This window comes from Macrotis lagotis, chromosome 1, assembly GCF_037893015.1.
Source record: "Macrotis lagotis isolate mMagLag1 chromosome 1, bilby.v1.9.chrom.fasta, whole genome shotgun sequence".
NCBI lineage: Eukaryota > Metazoa > Chordata > Mammalia > Peramelemorphia > Peramelidae > Macrotis > Macrotis lagotis.
In genome coordinates, this window is record NC_133658.1 from 422762647 (window position 1) to 422773537 (window position 10891).

Here is a 10891-nt window from a genome sequence, read left to right on the forward strand (position 1 = left end):
TCCTGATCATGACTTTCAGGTATTCCAATAATTTTTAAATTATCTTTCCTAAATATGTTTTCCATATCAGTTGTTTTTTCAGTGAGATGTTTCACATTTTCTTCTAATTTTTCATTTTTTTTTGGTTTTGAAGTATTGAATCCTGATTTCTCCTAAATTCGTCAATCTCCCTGAGTTCTATTCTTTGTCTGAAGGATTTGTTTTCCTCAGAGAGTTTTCTTATCTCTTTTTTCCATCTGGCCAATTTTATTTTTTAAAGCACTCTTCTCCTCAATAACTTTTGGAACTGTTTTATCCATTTGACCTACTGGTTTTTAGCATGCATTTTCTTCAGCATTTTTTAGGATTGCCTTGACTAAGCTGCTGATTTCCTTTTCATGTTTTTCCTGCGCCTTTCTCATTTCTTTTTGCAGTTTTTCCTCTAACTCCCTCATTTGATTTTTCAAACTCTTTTTTGAGCTCTGTCATAGCCTGAGCCCAATTTCTGTTTTTCTTGGAGTCTTTAGATGCAGGAGCTTGTGCTTCCTCATCTTTGGACTGAGTATTTTGATCCTTCTTGGGATCATAGTTATTGTATTTCTCAATGGTGTTCCTCTATCTTCTCAGCTTGCTCATTTTCCCAGCCTAAGCCTGTTTTGGGGGTGCTTCCTGAGCTTTTGGGACACTCTCACCAGGGTCTCAGTGTGTGAAGCTCTGTCCTCCCTCCTGGTCTGTGAATGACCATATGAGCCCCCTTCTGCCATGGGGCTGAGGTGGGGGGTCCCTGCTGTTCTATGGGGGGGTACACTGAGATCAGGATCTGAATGTGTTCAAAGCCCCAGAGTCCTGTTCCAGGGGCAGAGCTCTGCAGTCTCTCTTACTTCACTCCCCTCCCTAGGTTCAATGGGCTCATGCCCTGGAGGCTCCTGCTTACTGGCTCCAACTGCTTCTGTTTCCTGAATCTGGACAGGCTGCTTGCTGTGTGCCCTGAGGGCTGGGCTTCACATTATCTCTCTGGCAGGGGTCCCCTGCTGTTCCCTCAATTTGTGCTTGGCGCTCCCCAGGGCATAGCTCAGGAAACTCCCCCTCAGGAGGCTGAAGTTCTTTCACTCTGGTGGGCTACCCCTCTGGCAGACTGCCCCTCCAACCCCGGGGAGCAGAGCCTTTCTACTCTTTTCCAGGTTACTTTGAGTAGGGGAACTGTTTCAATGAGTCCTTCTGTGGGTTCTGTCTTTTTAAAATTTCGTTAGAGTCCTTAGTTTCAAAGATTTCTGAGAGAGCACCTAAGACAAAATCCGCTCTTGTTGCCATCTTAGCTCCACCCCAATTTCCTCATTTTTTTAAGATAAGAAAATGAGATGTAAAAAGGGGGGAAGTGGTTTACACAACATTAAATAACACAGCATTGGGACTAAAATCCAGATTTACAAAATGAATGCTTCGAAGTCAAATCCTATTTTAAACACATTAAGGAAACTTACATTAGTGTTGGAGCTAAACAACAGTTTGCTTGTTTTTGCATAATAACATTTAACAATCATTCATTAAACCTCTACTATCTATCCAACCCTGTTCTAGAAACTGAAGAAAAGATTAAGTACAATTAGCTACAATTCAAGTGTATTATTTTTACATGAAGATTTATAATTGGTAATTTTGTTTATTGAATTTTTCTTTGTCTTGATTTGGGATTCCACATGGAATAGAATGCTCCTAGTGTGGCTTTCACTAATGCAGATAGAGTGATGATTCTGAAATATATATTCTTTGACATTTTTCAGGGATACTAAGGTTTTAAGTGATTTGACCAAAATCATATAGACAGCATGTGCCAAATGTGGAATCTGAAACCAGGACATCATTCTTCTCCTAAGCTAGCTCAAATACAGTATGCTGCTTCTGAATTTTCTCCCAAATCTGTATTTCTCCTAAATCAATCTACCACAATATACTACCTCTCTGAATTTTCATAATACCTATATTAGTGAATGGGAGAGATATGATCAATATAAAAGTGAAAAATGGTCTGAATTCCTAGAAACTGTGAAACAAACAATGCCAGTGTCTCTTAGGAAAAAAATGGAAGTACCCTATTTATTACATGGTGATAATACTCAAAAGAGTCTGGGTTATTTTCTTATTCTAAAAATAATTACTGGTATTACTTTCCCTTTTAGGATTTCAGTTTTCTTGACTATAAAATAAAGAAATAAAGATTATAACAAAGGCAATATAAGATTATACCTTGCTTTATTATACCACATTCTGTGATTCCATGGGCCCTTTCATCCCAAAATATGATTCCCTTGAGGTGTTTATAATTATATCAAAAAAGTGAGTTCTAAATACATATAAAGAATAACCTTTCTTAAATACAGCATCCTTAATTATTACATTTTATTTTGGGTCTCAGTTACATCTCAGCTTTCAAATACACTTAGTTTATTTCTCCTAGATTTAATCAAGACTTAATTCTTCTGTCAGCTCTTCAAAAAGGAAAACAGAACTTGATGATATGAAATAGCTGATAAACCCAGACAAATACCTTGTATCTGATTTTGGTTTATATTGTATTCCTTAATTCCCCCTGGGAGCAACAACAGAAACAGCCTTGTCATCTTACTTATGCACTTTCAGGACACAGATGGCCTTCATGCAAAAAAGTGTGAAGGGTGAGAGGCATACCAGTATGGAACAAAATATTTTTAATTGCTATGAATAATACACAAAGTGTATATCTAGCACATGGGTAGTTGAGAGTTCACAGTGTGCCTGACTTTCAGCCAATATCCAGGCCACATTTGTTGAATTTAACATTGATCATTGAAGAGTCTCACAGGAAAAACAGGAAGGGTCCTTAATTCCTGTATAATTAGACTAATAACTCCCATTTGTCGAGTGGAGTGCTCTCCATATATTATTTCACTCATTTCTCATGAAATCTGTGACACTAAAATTAGTTACATTATAAAGAAAAGTAAACTGAGGTTCAAAGAGTAGAAAGTCACTTGGCCACAGTCATATGATTAGGAATTTGAAGAGCTGGGCCTCCAGTCTTGTTTCAATGCAAGTATAGGACACATTTTACATTTCCATATTATTTCTAGGTTCAACCATCTGACTTCAGAATCTCTCTCTCTCTCTCTCTCTCTCTCTCTCTCTCTCTCTCTCTCTCTCCCTCCCTCCCTCCCTCCCTCTTTTTTAAAAAACAGGAACTTTTAAGATCATGAATGATCTCCAGTATCTCTATTGTATTGAATCACCTAATAAATTACTCATAGCTAAGACTTTCTTGTTTCATCAAATCCTAATTGCTTCATCAATTCCCAATAATTCTTCAGTGTTCAGTTTACTTCTTGAGTCTGCTTCACTCAAAGGATCATGCAGGAACACAAACAAAAATATAGATGGAACTTTAGCTATCATATAGTTCAACTCTCTCATTTCATAACTGAAGGAACTAAGGCTCAGAAAGGTTTATTGTCATAAAGAGTTAAATTTCCCAAGGTTGCACAGGTAGGAAATTGTAGACCATGAATTTGAATCCAGGTCTTCTGACTTCAAATCCAGAGGCTTTGTTTTTTCCAAAGTCCTGGGACAACTTAAAGGCAAGAAAAGAAAAAAATTAGAATAACAGAATTCAATTTTTAAAGACTAACACAAGCATCAGATCTTTTAAGTGAAAAAAGAAAAAAAAAACAACTGTGCTTTCACCTAGAATGTACTTTAGGCAAAAAGGTCATGGGGTAGACTATGAAAGTATAGACTTCTTTTCTAATATACCTCACATATTCTCAACTTTGTCAGCAAGTCAAAAAGATCTGAGTTCAAATCCTATCTCTTCAATGGCTGTAAGACATTGGGCAAACTGACTATCTAAGCCTCATTTTCCTCAATTATAAAAAAAAGAAGTGGGTAGAGTAAATAAAAATAGCACCTACCCCAGTGTTGTTAAATGAATCAAATAAGATATCCTGTGTAGAACCTTTTGCAAATATAAAAACGTTATATAAATTGCAACTGTTATTAGTATTGACTTTTTAAAATGAAAGTGGACTTGTCCTAAAGTTCATTTCTAAGCATGAGTATATATAGCTCTGAATTCTGTCCAAACTCAGAAGACAATGTGACAATATAAATAAGTCCCTGAGATGGTGTGAGTTCCCAGAAAAAGTAAAGTCAAGGAGTAGGGAAAATAAATTCTTTGCACTTGAAAAATAAAGAGACTTACTAACTCAGATATGCAGAAAGATATTAGATAACCTCAAACAGCTCTGCAGCTTTCCTGGAGTATCAGAGAGTTTGTTTCAGTAGATACATTATTTACAAGATTTAATCTCAGATAATCTTTATCTTTTGTTTAAAGCATCTTTATTTCACAGACCACAGGAATCCCAAGGCTCAGGACTTGAGGACCAACACCTAAAGAATCAGGACCAAGATATGTAACATTCAAAGAGGACAGATGAAAATGGAAAATGAATATAGATTATTTGGAGTGAGTAAGGTGAAAAAATAAAAACTGCAGGTTGAATGAATAGAATTGGCTCTTCTTGATCAATGTAGGTAAGATGCATAAGATAAAACAGAAGAGATTAATGAAAAAGAGAGCATCATGAAGCTGAAACAAACTCCCATGAGAAATTTCTCAGGTCAGAAGTGTTCTTACGCTTACAAGTGTTTTTTAAATTACTTATTCAGTGTCATATCAATCAAATTACCAAATAACTATTTTACCAAGCTAGAAAGTATTGTAACAAAATTCATCTGGAGCAATCAAGAAATTCAAGGGAAATGATGAAAAAAAATATAAAGGAAGTTGGCCTAGCTCTACCAAATCTAAAACTATATTATAAATTTGTAGTTATCAAAACTGTCTGGTATTGGTTAAGAAATAGAGTAATGGATCAGTGGATTAGGATAGGTTCAAAAGAAACAAGTAGTAACTGATACAGTAATAAACTGTTTAACAAACCCAAAAACATTATCTTCTGTGATCAGAACTCACTATTTGACAAAAAATTTTGGGAAAACTGGAAAATAGTATGGCAAAACCTAGGCATAGACCCATATCTTACACCCTATACCAAAATAAGATCAAAATGTGTATAGAACTTAGACATAGGGGACAGCTGGGTGGCATGGTGGATAGAGCACCAGCCCTGGAGTCAAGAGTACCACAGTTCAAATCTGGCCTCAGACACGTAATAATTACCTAGCTGTGTGGCCTTGGGCAAGCCACTTAACCCCATTGCCTTGAAAATAAAAAAAAACAAAACTTAGACATAAATCACGATACCATAGACCAGTTAACAGATCAAGAAATACTCTATTTGTCAAAACTATGAAAAGGGGATAAATTTGTGATCAAGCAAGAAATAAGAGTACATTATAAATTGCAAAATGGATGGTTTTGTCTATATTAAATTGTCTATATTAAATTAAAAAGCTAATAAAACCAATGCTTCCAAAATTAGAAAGAAAATGGAAAGTTGGGGGGAAAATTTCACACTTAGGGTTTTGATAAAGATCTCATTACTAAAATATAGAGAATTGCATCAAATTTATAGGGTTGCATATCATTCTCCAATTGACAAATGGTCAATGGCTATGAACAGATATCTTTCAAATGAAGAAATTAAAGCTAACTATAATCATATGAAAAAATGTTCCAAATCATTACTGATTAGAGAAATGCAAATTCAAACAACTATGACGTTCCATCTCACACCTATCATATTGGCTAAGATGACAAAAAGAGAAAACAATCAATGCTGGAGAAGTTGAAGGAGAACTGGGACATCAATGCATTGTTAGTGGAATTGTGATCTGATCCAATCATTCTGGAGAACAATATGGAACTAGGCCCCAAGAGCAATAAAACTGACCATACTCTTTAATCCAGAAATGTCAATACTAGACCCATATCTAGAAGAAATCATAAAAAGGGGGAAAGTGTCACATGCTCCAAAGAATTCATAGTATCTCTTTTTGTAGTGACAAAGAATTGAAAATTGAGGGCATGCCCATCAATTGGGAAATGACTGAACAAGTTATGGTATATGAATGTTATGGGATACCATTGTTCAGTAATCTACCACGAATGATAGGACTCTAGAAAAGCATGAAATGAATTACAAGAACTAATGTTGAATGAGGAAAGGAGAGTCGAGGTAATATTGTACACATTAATAATAATATTTTAAGTTGACCAACCTTGATGGATGCAGCTCCTTTCAGCAGTTCAGAGAGCTGGGACAACCCTTTTTGGCCAGCTACAGACAATACTATCCCGAGTCAGTGGAAGAGAAACAAAACCAAACCAAACAAAACAAAAACCCTAGAGAATCTAAATCATTATAATTAAATATTAAAAATTTTTCTTATGTATTTCTTTCCTATCTCATGGTTTTCTTTCTTGTACTTTAATTCTAATTCCTTATACCAAAAAAGACCAATAATGTTAAACCCAAATGTGTATGTACAATATTCACTTGACCATTCAACACCAAAGGGAGGGGTGTGGGAAGGGTGGAAGGAAATTATGTAACTTAAAAATATGCATATGCTTGTGGATGAATGTTGAAAAGCTTTCATTACATGTAATTGGAAAAATAAAGTGAAAAAATAACAATAAAAAAGAATTACAGGGATTCTCAAATCAATGATCAATAAATACAGAAGAAACTCACCTGTCTAATCCAGAACTACACAAGAAGATGCTCAGAAACCTACAGAAGCTCTGTGTTGGTAAAGGGAGAGCTGAGGTCAGATCAGTCTCTGGTTTATGAAACCTTAAAGCCAACTAACGCTGCCCGGTTGGAGCTGCAACAAGGACCAGGGCTAGTTCCTAGATAGTTCCAACCTAGACAAAGTATGCATGGAACCTCCAATAAGTCTTATGTCATTCTGGTGTTTAGCTTGAGACTCTCAAGGGAAATAGACCATCTTAATACCCGAGCAACCCACAAAATGCACCCTAAACAAAAGGCAACTTAAGACAAATTTCACATCTACTAGTTACACCATAAGATCAATAAGATGGGAACAAAGAAGAGTTAGGTGTGTTCCAAGATTCTCCAATCTCCAATTTGCATCTGATGATTGGCAGCATGATGGACTAGCAAATTTCAATGCACTTGTGAAATCACAAGCACAAGGAGAAATGACTATCTTTGAATTGAACAACAAAGGAGATGGAGAGAGAAGATGAGACCCAGTTCCTTTTCTTAACTGATGCACACTCCTTACAGTAGGTCATAAATGAGGAAGAAGTCAGGGAACTTGGGGAACCAGCCATTCATACAGATTTGTAACAAGATAATACAGCAGTGTCATTTAGATATCATTTAGGGCAGGACTAGTAGAGATAGTGGAGATCTAATACAGTGGAAAGAGCACTGAACTTAGATATTGATCTTAGAGTCATGGGACCTGAGTACAATTCCTAGCTCTGACAATTATTTCCTATATGGTCTTAGTCAAATCAAATCATTTGATTGGGGGAGGTGCTTATCCCATCTGTAAGATGAGAGTCTTAGACTAGATGATTTTTAGGGGCCATTTTAGTTCCAAATTTATGATTCCATGAACCTATTGTGGAGAAAGGATGGTCTAGCCCTGGAACAAAATGTAATACAGAAACTGAGACTGGAGACATGAATAAAGAGAAAAAAAAATCTTCTAATACAATAATACACAAAAATATGACAAAATACCTAGGAATCAAAGAAGGAAAAGCAATAAATGAATAATTCTACAATAAAGAAAAATAGAGCTTCTGAACAAAGAATAGATTAGTCAAAAAAGGTACTGAATGGTTAGATGAAATAAAGCAAGAGTCAAAAAATAAATAAATTGGAATTCTTGAAAGAAAAAAAATTAAAGAAAATAATTATATTAGAAAAGAAGCTATAAAAATGACTAAAATAGGATACTCCCTGAGAAAGAGATTGGAAAAAAACACAACTTGATGATTCAATTATCAAGAAAAATAGAACAAAAACTGAAATATTGCAAAACATGTAAGTTTTTAGTCATCAAAAACAACTGTAAAGTAGGATGAGAGAAAAAACTTAAAAATCATTAGAATCCCTGAACATCATGACTAAACAATAATTGAGGATACCACATATTCAAAAAAAATAAAGAAAACTGACTTGATCTATTAGTGTCAAAGGGAAAAAGAAGCAGATGAATTCACCAGTCAGTAACTTCCAATTTAATACACTCAGGTATATCATAGGTAAACTCCAGGACTTCCAAAACAACTACAAAATACTGAAAGAAATTAAAAAAACTTCAGATACCTTGGAATAAAGTCACGATCAAACAAAATTATTCTGATACTTCTCTCAAGAAGAGGAAATCTTGGAATATGATATTCTAAAAGACAAAAGAAAAAAGTATAACCAATAATAACTTTGTCTGTGAAACCTAGTATAATTCTACAAGGGAGAAAATGAACCTTTAATTGCACAAATATTATAATCATAATTATTATATTTGAAATGTAACCAGGAAAACAAAAAACCCTTTTAAAAATAAATATAAACAATTGAAAAGAGATAATTAAGGGTTATGTACTTACATTCTGATTTAGGTAGAAGAGACAAAATCCAAAAATCTTCAAGGACCATAGTTAGTTTAAAAAAAGACAAATGTAGGGCTGGGGGTGGGGTGGGGCAGGAAGTGAATATGTACTGGTTTGAGTCAGTTTAGAGAGAAAAGCTATTCACATAAGCAGGAAGAACCAAGTTCAACATGCATTCATTGACCAAAGGGAAAAAAACATGCATTTTTACAAAGAATTGTATGAATTTAAATGGTTTGAAAGTCTATATTTGTTATAAGGAAAAGTTTCTATTTTGGTGTCTGGGATTTGTGAGTTGAAGTTGGAGATAGTGAAAGTGATACAGTAAGAGAAAGAGAGAGACTAAAAGAAATAAAATAGCATTATAAATTTTGTTTTAAATACCCAAAGGAGAGTATAAGATTTCTTAGAAAAGTATACAGAGCATACCCTTAGATCTAGCAATTAAGGAGGTACACATTGACAGTGAGGTTGACACAGATATTGCCCAAGCTAGCTCAATATTTAGGAGGCTCCAAAAGAAAGTGTGGGAAAGAAGAGGTATTAGACTGTCCACCAATCAGAAGGTCTACAGAGCACTTGTGCTGAACTCATTGTTATATGTCTGTGAATCTGGACAGTCTACCAGTTCCATGCCCAGAAACTGAATCACTTCCATCTAGATTGTCTTAGGAAGGTTCTGAATATCACTTGGTAGGAGAAGATCCCAGACCCTGAGCTCCCTTCTTCAGTTAAACTGTCTAGCATTACAACTACTACAGAGAGTGCAACTAGTATGGACTAGATACACTGTTAGAATGCCAGATGTACGCTTGCCAAAACAACTATTTTATGAACACACACAGAGCAAGCAACTCACAAGGGAGGTCAAAAGAAGCAATATCAAGACACCTTGAAGGTCTCATTGAAGAACTTTGGATTTGATTGTACAGCATAGGAGACACTGGCACAGGATAATCCAGCATGGCATGCTCTCATCAGTTAGGGTACTGCACTCTATGAGGAAGGCAGAATTGGAGTAGCTCAAAGGAAGCAAGACATCCACAAGTTTAGAGTCAACAGTCCAGATATTCACATGGACTATTTATGCCCAACCTGTGGTAAGAGCATTCTGACTTCTTATAACTCTAATCAATCACAGTTGGACACACTGTAATTTGTCTCAAACATAGGGATATGATTTTGATCTTCTTCATTAACGAATGACAAGAACCAACCAATCATTACTAGTTCTGTATCACACAGATCATAAAAAAGGAAAATGATCTAAATGTACACAAATATTCATAGCAGTTCTTTTGGTGGCGGCAAAGAATCAGAAACTGAAGGGATGCCATTGGGGAATGGCTGAAAAAATTGTGGAACATGTATGTAATGGAATACTATCATTCTATAATAAATGATGAGCAGGCATATGTCAGAAAAATCTTGATAGACTTATATGAACTGATGTTGAGTGAAATGAGAACCAGGAGAAAATTGTACACAGTAACTGCAATATTATGTGGTGATCAACTGGGGTAGACATAGTTCTTCTCAGCAATACAGTGATCAAACACAATTCTAAGAGTTGTTATGGAAAATGTCTCCACATCTACAGAAAGAACTATGAAGTTTGAATGCATATCAAAATATATCATTTTCATATATATTGTTGGGCTTTTTGTTAAATTTTTCTTTCAACTTTTCCCTGTTGTTCTGATTCTTCTTTCACAATACAACTTAAAAAGATTTCTTGGGGAGGTGAGAAGTAAGGAAGAGAGATATTAACTCAAATTCTTAGCATGCAAAATGAATGCTAAAATTATCTTTACATATAATTGGGTAACATACTATTAAGTATTAAAAATTAAAAGAATAAAGAGATGCAGGGTAGTTTTGCTGTTATGTTCAATTTAATAGGAACAAGTTAAACATCCAATCTGCAGGGGTATACTGGTAAATATTCAACAACCAGCTCTCTGGATGGGAAAAAATTATATACAATGTACTTTTAGGTTTACTTTGCATTACTAACATTTTTTCCATCTTTTTTAATGCTTAGTAATCAATAGAACAATAAATAAATCCTGGTCTTAAAGCATTAAATGATTTTCAAGGTATAAATGTTCACATTAAATATTTAACCATCAGCTTTCAAGAGTTAGTAGAAACTATCTCTGGTATTCACCTACTCATAATTTCAATGGAATGGGAAACTATGGTTCTGGGATCACAAAGGACCTTGAAATCATTCCCTAGGAAAAACAAGATCCTTTCTTCCTCTCTATCAAGTGACTTTGTTTACATGGTTACTATGTAGCAATTTTTACCATGTTA

The 10891-nt window shown here is 35.0% G+C and overlaps 1 long non-coding RNA gene across 3 annotated transcripts; it reads right to left on the minus strand.

Annotated features, from left to right (window-relative positions):
• Positions 1-3174: 3174 nt before the first annotated feature.
• LOC141506347 (uncharacterized) lies at positions 3175-8652 on the minus strand. 3 transcript variants are annotated; one of them, XR_012473816.1, is made up of 4 exons: positions 8570-8652; positions 8289-8364; positions 6672-6844; positions 3175-3580 (listed from the first exon to the last, which is right to left on the minus strand). It is a non-coding gene; the product is annotated as an uncharacterized LOC141506347 (long non-coding RNA). The 3 variants fall into 3 exon arrangements; XR_012473814.1 differs by lacking the exon at positions 6672-6844; XR_012473815.1 differs by having other exon boundaries at positions 3175-6844.
• Positions 8653-10891: the final 2239 nt, after the last annotated feature.